The 21315-nt window shown below is 47.2% G+C and overlaps 1 protein-coding gene across 1 annotated transcript in view; it reads left to right on the forward strand.

Moving 5' to 3' along the window:
- The window catches only part of LOC142258912 (uncharacterized), a 71749-nt gene that overhangs the window by 13826 nt on the left and 36608 nt on the right, over positions 1-21315 (forward strand). The gene's annotated exons all lie outside the window — the stretch shown is intronic.

Genomic DNA, 21315 nt, shown 5'->3' on the forward strand with positions numbered 1-21315 from the left:
TCCAGATCTGAAAAGAGGGCATTAAGCTCTCTAAAAGGGAATAATGATATCATCATCAGACCAGCGGATAAAGGGGGGTTGTCCTACAGAATAAATCAGACTATATAGTAGAGGCTTTCAGAATCCTAGCCGATCCCACAAATTACCGGCGGGCGACACAAAAGGATTATCAACTAGTCGTTTTAGAATTTAACAACATGATTAAATGAGTCATCACCTCTAACATTTTAAACAAGACAGAGAAAAACTTCCTCACTGTAGTTAAAGGGAACCTGTCAGCAGAAATTTTGCACTAAACCTAAAAGATTCCCCTTCTGCAGCTCCTGGGCTGCATTCTAGCAAGGTTCCTATTGTTATTGTGCCCCCTTTTAGACTAAAATAAATACTTTATAAACTGGTACCTTTTTGCATGTAAATCTTGTTATTTGTAAACGGGGGCAGGCTGTCTGGTGTCCGTTATTCTGCCTCCTGCCACTTTAGGCCGTCCCCTATCGTTCAATTTCATACCTCAAGACGCCGCCCAGTGCGCCCGAGGTCTCGCGCATGCGCCATGCCACTCTAGTAGGACTGTGCACAGTGTGACTGCTGGTGACGTGTTGCGCAGGCGTGAGATTATGGGTGGCGCTGTGATTGTCATCACCAAGTACCCGCCCTTTCCCCTCTGCCTCCACTGTTCTGCCCAAGCGCTGGCCAGATGACCCCACGTCACCTCTTTCCCATCTTTCCCTGGAGCAGGAAATAGATGGGAGGAGTGGAGCAGGACACCACCGATCACGAGGAGACGCGGAGAGGAGCTTACTGACGTACACAGTAAAAAAAACATGTAAAAACAAACAAAGACACACATTGTCTTCTGCAAAGTGAAAAGCACTAAACGTTTTTTTTTTTGTTTTCTTTTCCCCAATGTCATTATTTATGTATTCCACTATCTATACTTTATTCATTCTATCAATCGATAACTGTATCTATCCCTTTCTCTCCAACTCTCCGACTCTCCCTCTGTGTCTATATCTCTACCTTCACACTCTCACTTTTTCTCTCTCTTTCTCACTCTGTTTCACTCTTTTTGTATTTCTCTGTCTATTTCTCTGTCTCTGTCTTTCTCTCTATCCCTCTTTCTATATTTTTTTCTCTTTCTCTATCCCTCTCTCTCTATATATTCCTCTCTTTCTCTCTCTCTATTTCTCTTTCTTCTTCTTTCTCTCTATCCCTCTTTCTCTCTTTTTTTTTTCTCTATCCCTCTCTCTATCCCTCTCTATTTCTCTTTCTTTTTCTTTTTCTCTCTTTCTCTCTCTATTTCACTCTTTTCATTTCTCTGTTTATTTCTCTCTCTCTCCTCTCTATTTCTCTCTATTTCTCTCTATCTCTATTTTTTTCTCTATCTTTCTCTATCCATCTCTCTCTATCTCTCTCTTTCTCTATCCCTCTCTATTTCTCTCTATTTCTTTCTTTCTTTTTCTCGCTTTTTCTCTCTTTTTCTCTTTTATTTTTCTCTCTTTCTCTCTCTGTTTCACTCTTTTCATTTCTCTGTTTATTTCTCTCTCCTCTCTATTTCTCTTTCTCTCTATCCCTCTCTTTCTCTATTTTTTTTCTTTCTCTCTATCCCTCTCTATTTCTCTCTATTTCTTTCTCTTTCTTTTTCTCTCTTTTTCTATCTCTGTTTCTCTCTTTTTCTCTTTCTCTCTTTTTCTCTCTTTATCACTCTGTTTCACTCTTTGCATTTCTTTCTATGTCTTTTTCTCTCTCTATGCCTCTCTATCCCTGTCTATATCTATTTCTCTCTCTCTTTCTCCAGCTCTCTATTTCTCTCTCTATCCCTCTTTCTCTCTCTATCCCTCTCTTTCTCTCTATTACTCTATCTTACTCTATCCCTCTTTCTCTCTATTTCTCTTTTTCTCTCTTTTTCTCTCTTTCTCACTCCGTTTCACTCTTTGTATTTCTCTGTATATTTCTCTGTCTTTCTCTCTATCCCCCTCTTTCTATATTTTTTTCTCTGTTTCTCTCTTTTTCTCTTTCTCTCTTTTTCTCTCTTTTTCACTCTGTTTCACTCTTTGCATTTCTTTCTATGTCTATTTCTCTCTCTCTCTCTATGCCTCTCTATCCCTGTCTATCTCTCTATTTCTCTCTCTCTTTTGCCCGCTCTCTATTTCTCTCTCTATTCCTCTCTCTCTATCCCTCTCTTCCTCTCTATTTCTCTTTCTTTTTCTCTCTCTCACTCCGTTTCACTCTTTGTATTTCTCTGTATATTTCTCTCTGTCTTTCTCTCTATCCCCCTCTTGCTATATTTCTCTATCCCTCTCTCTCCCTCTATATCCCTCTCTTTCTATCTCTTTCTATCTCTCTCTCATTCTCTCTTTTTCTCTCTCTTTCTCACTCTGTTTCACTCTTTGCATTTCTCTGTTTATTTCTCTATCTCCTCTCTTTCTATTTCTCTCTATCTCTCTCATTCTCTTTTTTTCTCTCCCTTTATCCCTCTCTCTCTCTCTATCCCTCTCTTTCTATCCCGCTCTATTTCTCTATTTCTTTCTCTTTTTCTCGCTCTTTCTATCTCTTTTTCTCTCTTTCTCACTCTGTTTCACTCTTTGTATTTCTCTGTCTATTTCTCTCTCTTTCTCCCACTCTCTATTTCTCTCTCTATGCCTCTCTATCCCTCTCTATTTATCTCTTTCTCCCGCTCTCTATTTCTCTTTCTCTCTCTATCCCTCGCTTTCTATTTCTATATCTTGCTCTATTCCTCTCTTTCTCTCTATTTCTCTTTCTTTTTCTCTCTCACTCTGTTTCACTCTTTGTATTTATGTCTATTTTTCTCTTTCTCGATCTATTCCTCTGTTTCTGTCTATTTCTCTCTTTTTCTCTATCTCTATTCCTCGCTTTCTGTATATATTTCTCTTTATTTGTCTCTCTCTTTCTCTATTTCTCTTTCTCTCTTTATTTTTCTTTCTCTGTCGCTCTCTGTCTCTTTTCCCCTCGCTCTTTCTCTCTGTGTATCTCTCTATCTCACTGTTTCTGTGTGTGTCTCTCTCTTTCTCTCTATCCTTTTATCTGTTTATTGACGGCAAAGTAGCGGAAGGCAAGGTTTGAACATTGCAAGCAGAAGAGAAGAAAAGAGAAAAGTTAAATAAAAATAAATACACAACTATAAGCACATATACGCCAAAAAATAATAAACTATTTAATTGCACATCTCTCCTTTTTGTTATATCTATCCCTCTTGATATTTATCCCTCTCTATTAACCTACATCTGTACACCTATATGTCTCGCTACCTCTGTCTATATCTCTCGCTCCCTATATCTGTCATCTTCTATATTTCTTTCTCTCTATCTTTCTCTCTCTGTTGTGCTCTCGGTCTCTTTCTCCCTCTCTATCTCTTTTTACATTCATGTCTCTTTTTCTCTCTCTTTGTCTCTATCTTTCTCTATTTCTCTCTCGCTCTTTCTCTCTCTCTCTGTCACTCTCTCTGTCTCTCTTCCTCCCTCTCTATCTCTGTCTATATCTTTCTCTCTCTATTTCTCTTTCTCTCTCTGTCGCGCTCTCTGTCGCTCTGTGTCTCTTTCTCCCTCTCTTTTTATATTCATGTCTCTCTTTCTGTTTTTCTATATCCCTCCTCTCTATTTCTCTATCTTCTCTGTCTATCACTCTCTCTGTTCTCTTTCTCCCTCTCTATCTTTATCTATTTTTCACTCTCACTATTTCTCTCTCTATTTCTCTTCCTCTTTGTCTTTCTCTCTGTCTTTCTCTCACGCTCTTTCTCTCGCTCTCTCTGTCTCTATTTCTCTCTGTCTCCATCTATCTTTCTCTCTTTCTATATTTCTCTATCACTATTTCTATTTCACTTTCTCTTTGTCGCTCTATCTTTCTCTCTTTCTGTGTGTGTCTCTCTCTCTGTGTCTCTCTCTGTCTCTCTCTGTCTCTGTGTGTCTGTCTCTGTGTCTCTCTCTGTCTCTGTGTGTCTGTCTCTGTCTCTCTGTCTTTCTCTGTGTGTCTCTGTCTGTTTCTTTGTCTGTGTCTCTCTCTGTCTCTGTGTGTCTGTCTCTCTGTCTCTCTTTCTGTCTTTCTCTGTCTCTCTCTGTCTCTTTGTCTGTGTCTGTCTCTCTCTGTGTCTGTCTCTCTCTGTCTGTCTCTCTGTCTCTCTCTGTGTGTCTCTGTGTGTCTCTCTGTGTATCTCTCTCTCTCTCTGTGTATCTCTCTCGGTGTCTCTCTCTTTATCAAATTGAAATTCAAATATGCTTTATTGGCAGGACCAAAATACAATTAGTGTTGCCAAAGCAAGAAAAATACAGTAAGTGTGGTGGGAGGGGATCAGGGTTAGTTAGGGGCACAATTTGGGCTCTGAAAGTCCATTTAGGGGCCTTATGTTCCCCTCAGCTTATGACATGTGGTGACATATTGGGCGGCGATCTCCACCATTGATTCCTATTCCCCCAGTAGGAAGCGGCGTTTCATGTCCTCATCCATGGATGGAAAGTCCGGGGTATGGGTGGTAAATTTCTGGAAGTGGGAGGCCCTCACTGCTGAGTATTTGTCACAGTGCAGCAGGAACTGCGCCTCATCCTCCAGAGCCCCCTGCTATCTCTTTCTGTTTCTTTTTCTCTCTGTGTATCTCTCTTTCTCTCTCTCTCTCTGTATATCTCAATGTTTCTGTGTGTGTGTCTCTCTCTCTCTATCATTTTATCTGTCTATTGACAGCAAAGTAGCGGAAGGCAAGGTTGGAACATTGCAAGCAGAAGAGAAGAGCAGAAGAGAAGAGAACAGTAAAATAAAAATAAATACACAACTATAAGCACATATACGCCAAAAAACAATAAACTATTAATTTAATTGCACATCTCTCCTTTTTTTTATATCTATCCTTCTTGATATTTATCCCTCTCTATTAACCTCTATCTCAACCCCTATATGTCTCGCTACCTCTGTCTATAGCTCTCGCTCCCTATATCTGTCTCTGTTACCTTCTATATTTCTTTCTCTCTCGGTCACGCTCTCTGTCTATTTTTCCCCTCTATCTCTTTTTATATTCATTTATTTTTTTCTCTCTCGCTTTGTCTCTATCTTTCTCTATTTCTCTCTCGCTATCTCTCTATCTCTCTACAAGATGGGGTAGAGAAGGGGTTAATGCCGCATCAGCCGAATGAAGACGTAGAATGTTGGTGAAGATAAGTATTCTTTTATTTCATAGGTCTACGCGTTTCGAGGTGAAAACCTCTTCCTCAGGACCAGTACATCAACAACAAGTAAGGCATAAATGAAGATGACAGATATATATCTCTCTCTCTGTCACTCTCTCTGTCTTTTTCACTCTGTCTCTTTCTGCCTCCCCTCTCTCTACCTCTGTCTATATCTTTCTTTCTCTGTCTCTATTTCTCTTTCTATATCTCTGTCTATATCTTTCTCTCTCTCTGTCGCTTGTTCTCTTTCTCTCTGTCACTCTCTCTGACTCTTTCTACCTCTCTATCTCTGTCTATATCTTTCTCTATTTTTCTCTCTGTCTCTATTTCTCTATTTCTCTTTCTCTCTATATCTTTCTCTATCTGTCTATATCTTTCTCTCTCTATTTATCTTTCTCTCTTTCTCTGTCTATCTCTTTTTCCCTCTCTCTCTCTGTCTCTATTTCTCACTCTATGTCTATCTTTCTCTCTCTTTTTCTCTGTCTCTCACTATTTCTCTCTCTATTTCTCTTTCTTTCTCTTTGTTAATCTTTCTTTATCTTTGTCGCTCTTTCTCTATTTCCCTCTCTCTCTCTCTCTCTCTATTTCTTTTTCTCTCTCTTGCCCTCTCTTTGTCTCTTTAATAATAATTTTATAGCGCTATTAATTCCACAACGCTTTACATACATTGGTAGTACTGTCCCCATTTAGGCTCACAATCTAGAGTCCCTGTCTGTATGTCTTTTGGAGTGTGCGAGGAAACCGGAGGAAACCCACGCAAACACAGGGAGAACATACAAACTCCTTGCAGATGATGTCCTTGGTGGGATTTGAACACAGACTGTTATAAAGAAAACCTTGCATCACCTCTCGTGGGTGCTCTGGAGAAAAATAAGTCAAGTAATGGAAACTCCGGCACACTCACTATCACCCTTGGAGACACAGAAAGTCAGAGACATGTAGCTGATATCAAAATCCTTTTCTTTTTATTTTGTGGTGAAAAACGTGTGACAAAAAAGTGCTGTACAATAGTCCGCCAATCTCAACGTTTCGGCCTATCTGGCCTTCTTCAGGTCGGACGGGCTCAAGGATGAAAGGACTGGAAGTAGATAAATGTGCACAGGACACCGTTGTAAGACCAATGCTAAACTGTAGTGAGGATTATGGACTACAGGGTAATCAATGTCAGGATACTCTATGCGTAGACAATGTCGGATAGTACTGTTATCAAGGCATATGGGTCTCAACCTTGTGTTGAATAAATGGTATAATGATACCGATTCGTACGCAGAGGGTCTGGTTTATCTAAGAGCCATCACCTCAGTATTCCATGATATGTAGATTGGTCTATGACGTGGTCAGACGTCTAGAGTGGTTTATTTGGGTATGGTGATCCCTATTGAGGACTGAAATGGTGTATAAGGACCAGAGGTGGGAAGCCACGGTGCGGTCACATTCGTCAGCATTTAGTGGAAAACATTGTTAGTTTTAAATGACTAACTGGCTGAGACTCCACTCGTATTTTGTTTGGATAGGGGTCCTAGAGATACAGTGGTGGGAGTCCAGGTAACATGTGCTGGTGTGATGCAGGGGTGAACCGCACGTCCTGTGAGCTCACAGTCCTCAATAGGGATCACCATACCCAAATAAACCACTCTAGACGTCTGACCACGTCATAGACCAATCTACATATCATGGAATACTGAGGTGATGGCTCTTAGATAAACCAGACCCTCTGCGTACGAATCGGTATCATTATACCATTTATTCAACACAAGGTTGAGACCCATATGCCTTGATAACAGTACTATCCGACATTGTCTACGCATAGAGTATCCTGACATTGATTACCCTGTAGTCCATAATCCTCACTACAGTTTAGCATTGGTCTTACAACGGTGTCCTGTGCACATTTATCTACTTCCAGTCCTTTCATCCTTGAGCCCGTCCGACCTGAAGAAGGCCAGATAGGCCGAAACGTTGAGATTGGCGGACTATTGTACAGCACTTTTTTGTCACACGTTTTTCACCACAAAATAAAAAGAAAAGGATTTTGATATCAGCTACATGTCTCTGACTTTCTGTGTCTCCAAGGGTGATAGTGAGTGTGCCGGAGTTTCCATTACTGGATTTGAACACAGGACCCCAGCGCTGCAAGACTGCAGTACTAACCACTGAGCCACCGTGCCACCCATCTTTCTCCCTGTATCACTTTTTATATTCATTTCTCTTTATCTTTCTCTCTTTTCTCTCTTTTTGATACAAACCAAAGTAAAGGCAGAAGGCTGGTATTCTTAGACTGAGGAGCCCCACGTTGTGGTGATCCACCCACCCTGATAATTTCAGTCATGAGGCGCATGGAATTGCCGCATCCATTAGATGTGACAGTCCCGGGACTCTACCAGGCTCATCCCGAATTGCCCTGTTGCGGTGGCAATTGCAGTAATAAGGAGTTAATGGCAGCAGACCATAACTGCCATCAAGTGCTAGGTTAATCATGACAGGTGTCTCCCCGAGATACCTTTCATGATTAACCTGTAAGTTACATAAAATACAAACACACATCCCAAAAATACTTCATTTTGAATAAAAAAACAAAAATAAATCCAACCCTCTTTAAAGGGGTGGTTCACCCATTTTTTTTATTTTCTGTCGAAGTTCTACTTACAATTCTAGGTATTTTCTCCATTGGCTTGTATTTCCATTTCTGGCACTGAGCGGCGCTATCCTGCACGCTCAGTGCCTGTCACATGACCCCCTGGAGCTGTGGCCGCCGGCATCCTCTGACGTCCCGGCATTTCCGGGCTCTCAAACAAGATGGGTACGTCACAGGATGCCGGCGCCACTCAGATTGAGTGACAGGGCTGTGGGCGGTGACTACCGCACGTCACAGCTCAGCATCGAGGGGAGGATCCGGAGGACGTCAGTGTGGAGCCGGCTAAGCGTCCTGCAGATTGTGAGGCGCGGGGCGCCAGTGTGCAGTACAGGGGGGGGTTCTTCAGCTGAATCCCCCCCTGCACGTATGTGCTCACACTGTCCACCCGCCCGCTCTGCTGCGATGTCAGGAGAGCGGCCGGTGTCGGGCAGTGTGATCATCTGCTCCTCCCAGCAGCAAGACACTGACAGGCATGTCACCGCTGTGCTCTGCCATCTGTCCTGCTGCATGGGACCAACTGTCTGCACTCTGTCACCTGCACCACAAGTCACAGAGTGGAGACAGTTGGTGACAGAGCACCTCTGCCCCCCCTCTTCTTTCCCCACTCTCTTCTCCCCCCCTCTCTCTCTTCTCCCCCCCTCTCTCTCTTCTCCCCCCCTCTCTCTCTTCTCCCCCCCTCCCTCTCTCCCCCCCTCCCTCTCCCCCCCCCCCTCCCTCTCTCTCCCCCCCCTCCTTCTCTCCCCCTCCCTCTCTCTTCTCCCTCCCTCTCTCCCCCCCTCCCTCTCTCTCCCCTCCTCCCTTTCTTCTCCCCCCTCTCTCTCTTCTCCCCCCTCTCTCTTCTCCCCCTCTCTCTCTTCTCCCCCCCTCTCTCTTCTCCCCCCTCTCTCTCTTCTCCCCCCCTCTCTCTTCTCCCCCCTCGCTCTCTTCTCCCCCCCTCTCTCTCTTCTCCCCCCTCTCTCTCTTCTCCCCCCTCTCTCTTCTCCCCCCCTCTCTCTCTCCCCCCCTCTTCCCCCCTCCCTCTCTCCCCCCCTCCCTCTCTCCCCCCTCCCTCTCCCCCCCTCCCTCTCCCCTCTCCCCCCCTCCCTCTCCCCCCCTCCCTCGCCCCCCCTCCCTCTCCCCCCCCTCCCTCTCTCTTCCCCCACCTCTCTCTTCTCCTCCCCTCTCTCTCTTCTCCTCCCTCTCTCTCTTCTCCCCCCTCTCTCTCTTCTCCCCCCCTCGCTCTCTTCTCCCCCCCTCTCTCTCTTCTCCCCCCCTCTCTCTCTTCTCCCCCCTCTCTCTCTCCCCCCCCTCCCTCTCTCTCCCCCTCCCTCTCCCCCCCTCCCTCTCTCTCCCCCCCCTCCCTCTGTCTCCCCCCCTCTCTCTCTTCTCCCCCCCTCTCTCTCTTCTCCCCCCTCTCTCTCTTCTCCCCCCCTCGCTCTCTTCTCCCCCCCTCGCTCTCTTCTCCCCCCCTCTCTCTCTTCCCCCCCCTCTCTCTTCTCCCCCCCTCTCTCTCTTCTCCCCCCTCTCTCTCTTCTCCCCCCTCTCTCTCATCTACCCCCTCTCTCTCTTCTCCCCCCTCTCTCTCTTATCCCCCCCTTTCTCTCTTCTCCCCCCTCTCTCTCTTCTCCCCCCCTCTCTCTCTTCTCTCCCCCCTCTCTCTCTTCTCTCCCCCGCTCGCTCTCTTCTCCCCCCCGCTCGCTCTCTTCTCCCCCCCGCTCGCTCTCTTCTCCCCCCCGCTCACTCTCTTTTCCTCGCTCTCTCCTGGCATGGTCAGTACAGAAATCTCTCCATCGTGGAGGGGTGAGAGGGAGTAATAAACATGGAGTCCCTACTGTGTCTGTGTATTTATTTCTAATAAAGTATTTTTTTTTTTTAAACCCCTTGTTGGAGATTCTTAATGGCCAGGTTAAACTTGGCCTGACATTAAGAATCTCGGGCTTTATACCAGCTGGTAAAACATAGCTGGTATTAACCCCTTATTACCCAGCGTGCCATCTGCCACCAGGGCCACTGGAAGAGTTGGATACAGCGCCTGAAGATGGCGCTTCTATGAAAGCGCCATTTTCTGGGGCAGCTGTGGACTGCAATTCGCAGTGGGGGGCCCAGAAAGTTTGGGCACCCTGCACTGTGGATTCCAATCCCCAGCTGCCTAGTTGTACCTGGCTGGACTCAAAAATTTGGTGAAGCCCACATCATTTTTTTTTTAATTATTTCATGAAATTCATGAAAAAAAAGGGCTTCTCTATATTTTTGGTTCCCAGCCGGGTACAACTAGGCAGCTGGGGGTTGGGGGCAGCCCGTAGCTGCCTGCTGTACCTGGCTAGCATACAAAAATATGGCGAAGCCCACGTCATTTTCTTAAAAACGTTTTCAGGGAAAAACCTTTATAAAAAAAAAAAATGCTTCCCTGCATTTCTATTGCCAGTGAAAGTAACACCAAGCAGCGGGGGCTAGCAGCCAGTAGCTGCTTTGGTTACCCTTAGCAATAGAAAATGCAGCGGGAGCCCACAAAAAATGTGATTTTTTTGTTTTTTTATTTTTAATGAATTTTTTTTTTAAAAAATCGGCATGGGCTTCGCCCATCGAGCACCAGAGCATTTTACTGCTCAATTCATCCCAAGTAATCAGATGACTCCAGTGTCGGCCGATTACTTGTTCTGTGTCCCCCTGCATCCATCGCAGCGTGTACGGGCTGTGAGGTCAGCGGAGTGGAGACAGTGACATGCTCTGCTCTGACACATAGTGTGCTGCATGTCACTATCTTTCTCCACTCTGGCACTTGTTGTGCAGGTGACCGGATGCTACATGTCACTTAGGCTACTTTCACACATCCGGATTTTTGCTCTGCGGCACAATACGGCGTTCTGCAGAAAAACCGCAACCGGCTTTTGTAACGCCGGTTGCGGTTTTTTTTGCATAGACTTACATTAGTGCCGTATTGTGCCGCAGGGGCTTGCGTTCGGTCCGGTTTTGGCCGCATGCGGCAGATTTAGCCGATGCCGCGTCCGGATCGAACGTTCCCTGCAACGTTTTTTGCTCCGGCAAAAAACACCGCATCGCGCCGCATCCGGCCGCTGCGGCGCATTTTTCAATGCATACCTATGGAAGCCAGATGCGGCGCGATGCGGAAAAAAAACGCATTTGCTCGCCGCATGCGGTTTTTTCCACTGCGCATGCTTAGTAGCATGCCGCAACCAGAAAAAAAACGGACGGGCCGCATGTAAAAACTTATGCAAAGGATGCGGTGTTTTCGCCGCATCCGTTGCATAGTTTTCACAGCCGGATTGAGCCGCAGTGCTCAAACCGGATGTGTGAAAGTAGCCTAACTGTCTCCACTATGGGACTTGTTGTGCAGGTGAGAGTGTATACAGTTGGTACTATGCAGCAGAAATCACAGAGTGGGGCAGTTAGTGACATGTAGCATCCGGTCACCTGCACAACAAGTCCCAGAGTGGAGACAGTGACATGCTCTGCTCTGACACATAGTGTGCTGCATGTCACTATCTTTCACCACTCTGGGACTTGTTGTGCAGGTGACCGGATGATACATGTCACTAACTGCCCCACTCTGAGACTTGTTCAGGTGAGAGTGTATACAGTTGGAACAATGCAGCAGAAGTCACAGAGTGGAGCAAGTTAGTGACATGTATCATCCGGTCACCTGCACAACAAGTCCCAGAGTGGATACAGTGACATGCAGCACACTATGTGTCAGAGCAGAACATGTCACCAACTTGCTCTGCTCTGTCACCTGCGGTGCTGCATGTCACGTTTTTGCCGCGATTTGGTGCCTTTTTTGCTGCGTTTTTGCTCACTGCGTTTTTAATCAGTGCACAATGCCATTAAAGATTGTTGATGAAAAAAAAAAAAAGGTCTGATGTCATTTCCTTATTCAAAATGTTCATTGTATGCAGGAGAGCAGACAGCAGCTGCAGAACTACAAGGCTCAGCATCCTCCATCGAGGACTGTATGCAGTTTTTTACCCAAAAAGAAAAAAAAAATGACATGGGCTTCGCCATATTTTTGTATGCTAGCCGGGTACAGCAGGCAGGTACGGGCTGCCCCCAAACCCCAGCTGCCTATTTGTACCCGGCTGGGAACCAAAAATATAGAGAAGCCCTTTTTTTTTTTAATTATTTCATGAATTTCATGAAATAATTTAAAAAAAAATGACGTAAGCTTCGCCTAATTTTAGTGTCCAGCCGGGTACAACTAGGCAGCTGGGGATTGGAATCCACAGTGAAGGTGCCCAAGCTTTCTGGGCACCCCCACTGCGAATTGCAGTCCGCAGCCACCCCAGAAAATGGCGCTTTCATAGAAGCGCCATCTTCTGGCGCTGTATCCAACTCTTCCAGCTGCCCTGATGCCGGGTGGCTAGTTGGGTAATAATGGAGTTAGGGCTAGCTGTATATTATCAGCTAGCCCTAAGCCCGAAATTCATGGTGTCACGCCAATATTAGACATGGCCACCATGAATTTCTAGTAATGATAAAAAAAAAAACACAACACACAGAAAAATATTTTTATTAGAAATAAAACAACACAATTAGTGACTCCATCTTTATTGAAATAAACCCCCCTCCGCAGTAATCCTGGGTTAGGGTCCCGCGCCGTCCAATCCAGATCCAATATCATCTGATCGGTTTTGCTGGAAGGCAAAGCGATCAGATGATGTGTCAGGTTAAACTACGTGAATCACATCACACATCAGCTGATTGTATAAAAGCCGATTATACAATCAGCTGAAGCATCAGTGCAAAAAAAAAAAAAAAAAATACTCACGTCTGTGCTGATTAACGGCAGCTCCTGCAGCGGAGTCTGATCCTGGCCCATCACTGCAGGAGCTGCCGGTAATCAGCTGATGAAGTCCCCTGACCGCAGGATCAGCTGATAGCCGGCCGGGCGCGAAAAAGCCGGCGACACCAGGAGAATCGATCAGCTGATGCGTCAGGTGACTGCATCAGGTGATCCACCGCCAGGTCCTGCAAGCTTCGTACGTGCCCCGGGGAGACTGCACACAGCCGAAGCGGCGGGACCGGGACAGGAGCGGGCATGGCACCGGGACCCTGCAGACAGGTGAGTATGACATACACACACACATACACACTCACACACACACTGTATATACACACACACACTGTATATACGCGCACATACACTGTATATACGCGCACACACACTGTATATACACACACGCACTGTATATACACACACACACTGTATATACGCACACACACTGTATATACGCACACACATTGTATATACGCGCACACATACACATACACTGTATATACACACACACACTGTATATACGCACACACACTGTATATACGCACACACACTGTATATACGCGCACACATACACATACACTGTATATACGCGCACACACACTTTCTTCCCCTGGCTGTGTAGAGCTGCTGCTGTCTCTGTATGATTGATCTCAGTGCATCCACTGGGAAGAGGCAGGGAGGAGGGTTTGGGTGGGAGCAGAGTGGGTGTATTAGACACAGTGGGTGTGTTAGATAACCCAGACACCGCCCTAGAGCCACAAAGAATTCTGGGACTTGTAGGAACTGAACACAGGAAGTCAGAGGAGAGATTAACCCCATCAGAGCTGGAGCCAGCAATGAGCATGTGCTGCTAGTGCACAATAAAAGGTAATTTTGCTGAAAAAACATAATAGATGTGTTGAGGGGCACATATTAGCAGGATTTATCAGAAAAAAAAAAATCAGTTTTGGTAACTGGACAACTTCTTTAACCACTTTATTAACACCCAAATACCCTGCCAGGTCCGGCGTAATCCACACGACGTTCCACGACGCTCTCAGCTCTGTTACATGAAGCTGACAGGAGCGGACAAGGACCATACCACACTCTGTCAGCTCCACGCAGCAACTGAAGTGAGCCGCACGATCAGCCATGACGTCAGTCACGTGACCCGCGGCCACCGCTTCATCCTCCAACTGTGACAGCAAGTCACCCGAGTGACTTAAGAGAGCTGCGCGATTGGCGATGATGTCACAGGTGAGTTGCGGTCTCGGGTGGAGGACTCCAGCTGGCATCGGGTAAGCTGAGCGACGGCATCGCTGATCGCGCTGCTCACTTATGGGGATCTGCGGGCAGCGGTGAGTCTTTCACGGGTGACCGATAATCAGGACGCGACACACAAACTGAGCCTGGGGATGACAATGAAGTCGGGTGAAGTTCATCCCAGTTCATTCTCATCACGCGACTCTTTCTGCTGTCAGTGGGCGTGTAGCAGAGCTCAATGCCGTGGGCCGAACTGTCAAAAATGCATCCAAAATTATAGCAAAATGCATGCACAACTTATGCAAAATGTATCCAAAATGCATGCATTTTAGATGTGTCGCGGGCGGGGAGGGCGCTGCGCTCACCACGCTCGGGTCCGGCGCTGCTGCTGCTGCTCGGTGGCTCGAGCGGTGGGCCGGATCTGGGGACTCGAGTGGCGCTCCTCGCCCGTGAGTGAAAGGGGTGTTTTGTTGGTGTTTGGGATGTCGGTTTGTGACGCCACCCACGGTGTTTGGTGAGGTTGGGGCACCACCGTTGCTCTGTACGGGGACCCCGGGAGCGATGACAGGGAGCAGCTGGGATGTTTCTCTCCCCTCCTTGGGTAGGGGGATTTTGGCAGTCCTGGGGCCCGGAGTTGTTGTCAGTTTGGTAGGTTGCGGGGCTTGGCCAGGTGCAGGGTCGCGGGGCAGCGCAGTGCCAGACGGCACGGTGGTACTTACTCAGCCAATAATGCACACGGAGTCTCTGGTAAAACAAACGGCTGGATGGATGAGTCCCACAGACGGCTGCGACGGTTACTCCCGGTCGGCTGGCGGTAACTGTCTCTCCCTGCACCGGTGTTATGTTCTCGGCCCCGATGGCTTCCCACCGGTAACCCGCTCCCCTGCGGTATGGTGGCTAAGGGAGCCCCTTCTTGCCCGCAGGCTCTGGCCCTGGGAGCTCTAGCTCTGGCGGTAGCTTTATCTCCCTCACGGTTTGGACGGTGGCCTTCAGTCGGGTCTTTATTGCTGGGAAACCCCGGAGGTTCCCGTTGCTGACGGATTTGACCGGTTTTACGGTGATTCCTAGCCTGGTCGGGGTCCGTAGGCCCTGCCGGATGGTGCTGGCTTCTCTTCGCTCCCCGATCTGGTACCGGCGGGCCACCGCCCGTCCCTGGTCCTTACGGTTGTGCGTCAATCAGCCTCTCCTACAGACGGTCACCACCGTCTGCCAACCTTGCTGTTTCTGTGCCCGGGCCACGTACCCGGACACGGCCAGTCAGTTCCTCCACTACTGCTTTCCTCACTCTCGCTCTATACTCGACTGAAAACTGCACTGCACTGAACCCTTTTCCCGCCTCCAGGACTTTGAACTCCTCGGTGGGAGGAGCCAACCGCCTGGCTCCGCCCCACCTGGTGTGGACATCAGCCCTTGGAGGGAGGCAACAAGGAAATTTATTATAGGTACAGGAAGATCGTGTAATTAATCCCTTAACGACCTTTGACGTACTGAGTACGTCATGGTGACATGGTGCTAAACGACCCATGACGTACTCAGTACGTCATGGCGAAATCGCGGTCCCGGAGCACCGGGGAGTGAAATTTGTTTACTTAAACGGTAGATTCGGGAAGGAGGGGACCTCTGCCTGACCTCAGGAGGGGTGGTGCCTCCTCCCCGAACCTACAGAGGCTGTGATTGGCTGACGAACGCCGCTCAGCCAATTACAGCCACTGTAATGTTCCAGCCATTGAAATTGGCTGGAACATTGAAATCCAGCCCTGATCAGTGCTGCTGTAGCACTGGCCATTGGCTGGAGCTGGGTGATCGATGCTTCACCCGCCCCCAGCTCTGATTGGAGAGACCGGTCTTGTGACCGCTCTCTCCAATCAATGGGGATCTGCGGCCTGTGACCGTCCCTGGAAGCCGAGGAGAGCGGAAAGTTGCTGTCCCCGCAACCCGCCCCTGTCCCCGATCGCCCCGCCGCTGCTCCCGCTCCACCGCTGTCCCCGCCGTTGTCTCCGATCGCCCCGCCGCTGCTCCCGCTCCACCGCTGTCCCCGCCGCTGCTCCCGATGCACCGCTGTCCCCGCTGCTGTCTCCGATCGCCCCGCCGCTGCTCCCGCTCCACCGCTGTCCCCGCCGCTGTCTCCGATCGCCCCGGCGCCATGCTCCCGCTCCACCGCTGTCCCCGCCGCTGTCTCCGATCGCCCCGGCGCCATGCTCCCGCTCCACCGCTGTCCCCGCCGCTGTCTCCGATCGCCCCGGCGCCATGCTCCCGCTCCACCGCTGTCCCCGCCGCTGTCTCCGATCGCCCCGCCGCTGCTCCCGCTCCACCGCTGTCCCCGCCGCTGCTCCCGATGCACCGCTGTCCCTGCCGCTGTCTCCGATCGACCCGCCGCAACACGTGGGGGGAGGGTGGCTTGCAGCACATGTGGGGGGAGGGTGGCTGGCTTGCAGCACATGTGGGGGAGGGTGGCTGGCTTGCAGCACATGTGGGGGGAGGGTGGCTGGCTTGCAGCACATGTGGGGGGAGGGTGGCTGGCTTGCAGCACATGTGGGGGGAGGGTGGCTGGCTTGCAGCACATGTGCTGCAAGCCACCCTCCCCCCACATGTGCTGCAAGCCACTCGCCCCCCACATGTGCTGCAAGCCAGCCACCCTCCCCCCACATGTGCTGCAAGCCAGCCACCCTCCCCCCACATGTGCTGCAAGCCACCCTCCCCCTACATGTGCTGCAAGCCACCCTCCCCCCGGGGCCCCCCCTCCTCCTCCATGTGCCATCTCTCTCTCCCATCAGACTCTGCCCCCCTCCCCGATCTGCTGCCTGCTCTCTCCCATTTTCCATCTACTGCCCCCTCTCACCCTCCTCGATCTGTTGCCTCCTTCATCTGCTGCCTCTTCTGTCTGCTGTGATCCTGCTGCCTAGATCCATCCAGTAAGGTAGGTATCCCCATCTCACCTCCCCCCCATCCTCTGCCGCTCCTCCATCCGCTGCGCCATTTCCCATCCATCCGCTGCGCCATTTCCCATCATCCATCCTCTGCGCCCTTTCCCATCCTCTGCCGCTCCTCCACCCGCTGCGCCCTTTCCCATCTTCCATCCGCTGCGCCCTTTCTCATCTGCCGCCCCGCCCTCTTGCATCGCATTATCCAGCGCAGTTGCTCGCTTCCAGACTGCAGTGGATGATGCGATGCGAGACTCGTGCATTGCTCTCACGTTTGGCACTGGTCTTAGTGGCAGGCGCTCATTTTTTTTTTTTTTTTACTGATGTCTGTATTTTTTATTTCGCCAAACTAATTTTTTTTGTATGGGGGAGGTCTAGTTTCCAAAATGGGATCACATGTGGGGGAGCTCCATTGTTTAGGCACCTCAGGGGGTCTCCAAATGAAACATGGCGTCTGCTAATAATTCCAATCAATTTTACTGTGAAATGGCGCTCCTTCTCTTCTGAGCCCCGCCCAAACAATTGAATTCCACCACATATGAGGTATCGTCGTACTCAGGAGAAATTGCACAATACATTTTATGGTGCATTTTTTCCTGATACCCTTGTGGAAAAAAAAGCTACCTGTTTGAAAAAACAATTTTGTGGTAAAAAAAAGAATAAAATATTTTCACGGCTGAACATTACAAACGTTTGTGAAGCCTCCAGGGGTTCAAAGTGCTCACTAAACAGCTAGATAAATTCCATGAGGGGTCTAGTTTCCAAAATGGGGTCAATTGTGGGGGAGCTCCATTGTTTAGGCACTTCAGGGGGGTCTCCAAACGCAACATGGCGTCCGCTAATAATTCCAACCAATTTTGCTGTGAAATGGCGCTCCTTGCCTTCCGAGTCCTGCCAACATTTGATTTCCACCACATATGGAGTATCTGCGTACTCAGGAGAAAATGCACAATACATTTTATGGTGCATTTTTTCCTGATTTCCTTGTGATAAAAAAAGCTACCTGGTTGAAGCAACAGTTTTGTGGTAAAAAATTTTTTTTTTCTTTTCACGGCTCAACGTTATAAACTTCTGTGAAGCCCCCAGGGGTTCAAAGTGCACATCAAACATCTAGAAAAAATATTTGAGGGCTCTAGTTTCCAAAATGGGGTCACTTATGGGGGAGCTCCATTGTTTAGGCACCTCGGGGAGTCTTCAAACCCGACATGGCGTCCGCTAATGAGTGCAGCTAATTTTGCACTCAAAAATTCAAATGGCGCTCCTTGCCTTCCGAGTCCTGCTGTGTGCCCAAACATTTGATTACCACCACATATGGGGTATCTGCGTACTCAGGAGAAAATGCACAATACATTTTATGGTGCATTTTTTCCTGATACCCTTGTGATAAAAAAAGCTACCTGGTTGAAGCAACAGTTTTGTGGTAAAAAAAAAATTTTTTCTTTTCACGGCTCAACGTTATAAACTTCTGTGAAGCCCCCAGGGGTTCAAAGTGCACATCAAACATCTAGAAAAAATATTTGAGGGCTCTAGTTTCCAAAATGGGGTCATTTGTGGGGGAGCTCCATTGTTTAGGCACCTCAGGGAGTCTTCAAACCCGATATTGTGTCCGCTAATGAGTGCAGCTAATTTTGCACTCAAAAATTCAAATGGCGCTCCTTGCCTTCCGAGTCCTGCTGTGTGCCCAAACATTTGATTACCACCACATATGGGGTATCTGCGTACTCAGGAGAAAATGCACGATACATTTTATGATGCATTTTTCCTGATACCCTTGTGAAAATACTAATTTTTATGGCTAAAGTAACATTTTTGTGTTAAAAAAGTAAAATTTTCATTTTTTCGTCTACATTGCTTTGGTTGCTGTGAAGCTCCTAAAGGGTTAATAAACTTCTTGGATGTGGTTTTGAGCAGAGTGAGGGGTGCAGATTTTAGAATTGGGTCACTTTTGGGTATTTTCTGTCGCCTAGGTTTCTCAAATCACTCCAAATGTGATGTGGTACCTAAAAAATTTTTTTTTGTACATTTTGTTGGAAAAATGAGAAATTGGTGATGAACTTTGAACCCTTCTAACTTCCTAACGGAATTTTTTTTTTTTTCAAAAATTGCGCTGGTGTAAAGTAGACATGTGGGAAATGTTATTTAGTAACTTTTTTGTGTGACATATCTCTCAGATTTATGGGCATAAAATTTCAAATTTTGAAAATTGCAAAATTTTCAAAATTTTCGCCAAATTTCCGAAATTTTCACAAATAAACGCAAAACATATCGGCCTAAATTTACCACTGACATGAAGTACAATATGTCACGAAAAAACAATCTCAGAATCGCCAGGATCCGTTGAAGTGTTCCAGAGTTATAACCTGTCAAAGTGACACTGGTCAAAATTGCAAAAAATGGCCGGGTCTTTAAGGTGAAAACAGGCTGGGGGCTGAAGGGGTTAATGATGTTGACGACCTAATGATTCAAATTTCAAGTAGAGCAGATAATGAGTTGGTGGTGGAAACAAACTACACCATTTTGGCCTGTATAGTTGGTGATCACTATTACAATATACAGGTAGTTTCACTTTTAAAGTTTTTTTTACTTTGTTAGGTAACAAAATTTCAAACAAAAGTCTGCTTCATTATACCTTTTAACAATTTTCATCTCAAACACTTTGATTTATGTTTTATTTAATTTACAACTTAACTAATCAGCGTCAACATAAATTATAAAACTTTTTAGTGTGTGTTTGTTCTTTCTAGTTCAAATTTTCCTTGACGGAATTATTATTGCTGACCTGAATCACTGAATTAGAGTTGTTGTCTTGTACAAATTTAGTCACCCATACACCCAGGTGTTCCATGATTACACAGTGGTCCATGGAAAAACATGTAGGTGTGAAAATTATAATGTAATTGTATTAGGATGTGTGTGAACGGACCCAACAGCAAGCGGACAAGCTTAGTTGTTATGGAGACCTTGCTTTGATTATTTAACAGTACTAAATCTTATTAATTTTTATTACTTTTTTATTATTTTTAAGAGTTTATTTGAGGATGTGCAGGAGCAACACCATGATACCTCGCCCACTAATACTCCTTCTACTAATGATGTGACTAATCCAGTTAGTAATACTGTATGTTCAACGGCGCAAAGCAACACTCATGATTCTGACAGTTATGATGAGGTACTTAATTATAAATTTATTTAAAATAGCAATATTTTGAGTTATATTTACATACTCGCTGTGATTTCTCAAAGACCTTCAACACCTTCATATTTTGTTATCTTTCCACTAACATCCACACTATCATCATGGGTGACTTCAATATCACCATTGATATTTAACACTCTCACAAAATGTATAACACTCACTTCCTCCTTCGGCCTCACCGAATGTTCCTCCACAGCAGTCAGGAAGATAGCTTGACCTCATCTTCACTCGCCTATGTTCCCCATCCAACCTATCAAAATCAAAACTACTACTGTCTCTCCCAAACCTACTATCTTTATATTCAGTCTCTTCTACAAGTACACAACAACGCGACCACAAACATTCATACCAACGCAAACCTGACAAACACCTGAAGATAATTTCCCTTTATCAGACCCTTGTCACTCTTGCAGACACTGCTGCTTCACTAGATTGAGATGCTGCTGTGTCTTTATAGAACAGCACACTCTCTGCAGCTCTTGAATAGTCCACCCCCCCCTTACAGCAAACAAAACACACACGCTAAACATGTAACCTTGGTACACGAGCCAGAGTAAAGAACTGAGACGTGTTTCATGTATTGCTGATCGCAGAGATAAAAGCACTTCATCACATACAAACACAGTATCTCGTCTATCTACATCATAGACGTTGCGCTACTTTTCATCTCATCAGACCGAGCCTACCTCACTTTCAGTGACTCTAAGGGCGGCTTTGCACGTTGCGACATCGCAAGCCGATGCTGCGATGTCGCACGCGATAGTCCCCGCCCCCGTCGCAGGTACGATATCATGTGATAGCTGGCGTAGCGAACATTATCGCTACGCCAGCTTCACATGCACTGACCTGCGACCGTCGCTCTGGCCGGCGACCCGCCTCCTTCCTAAGGGGCGGGTTGTGTGGCGTCATAGCGACGTCACACGGCAGGCGTCCAATAGCGGTGGAGGGGCGGAGATGAGCAGGATGTAAACATCCCGCCCACCTCCTTCCTTCCGCATATCCTACGGAAGCTGCGGTGACGCTGGTAGGAGATGTTCCTCGCTCCTGCGACTTCACACACAGCGATGTGTACTGCCGCAGGAGCGAGGAACAACATCGGACCGTCGCATCAGCGTAATTATGGATTACGCCGACGCTGCACCGATGATACGATTACGACGCTTTTGCGCTCGTTAATCGTATCATCTAGGCTTTACACACTACGATGTCGCATGCGATGCCGGATGTGCGTCACTTTCAATTTGACCCCACCGACATCGCACCTGCGATGTCGTAGTGTGCAAAGCCCGCCTTAGTCTAACACCACTTGATCATCTCTCACCCTGTTGCTGTGCCCCAGCACATTGTCCATGAATAGAAAGACAAATGTAAATTAAAACCAT

The sequence above is a fragment of the Anomaloglossus baeobatrachus genome (assembly GCF_048569485.1).
Source record: "Anomaloglossus baeobatrachus isolate aAnoBae1 chromosome 5 unlocalized genomic scaffold, aAnoBae1.hap1 SUPER_5_unloc_17, whole genome shotgun sequence".
Classification (NCBI taxonomy): Eukaryota; Metazoa; Chordata; class Amphibia; order Anura; family Aromobatidae; genus Anomaloglossus; species Anomaloglossus baeobatrachus.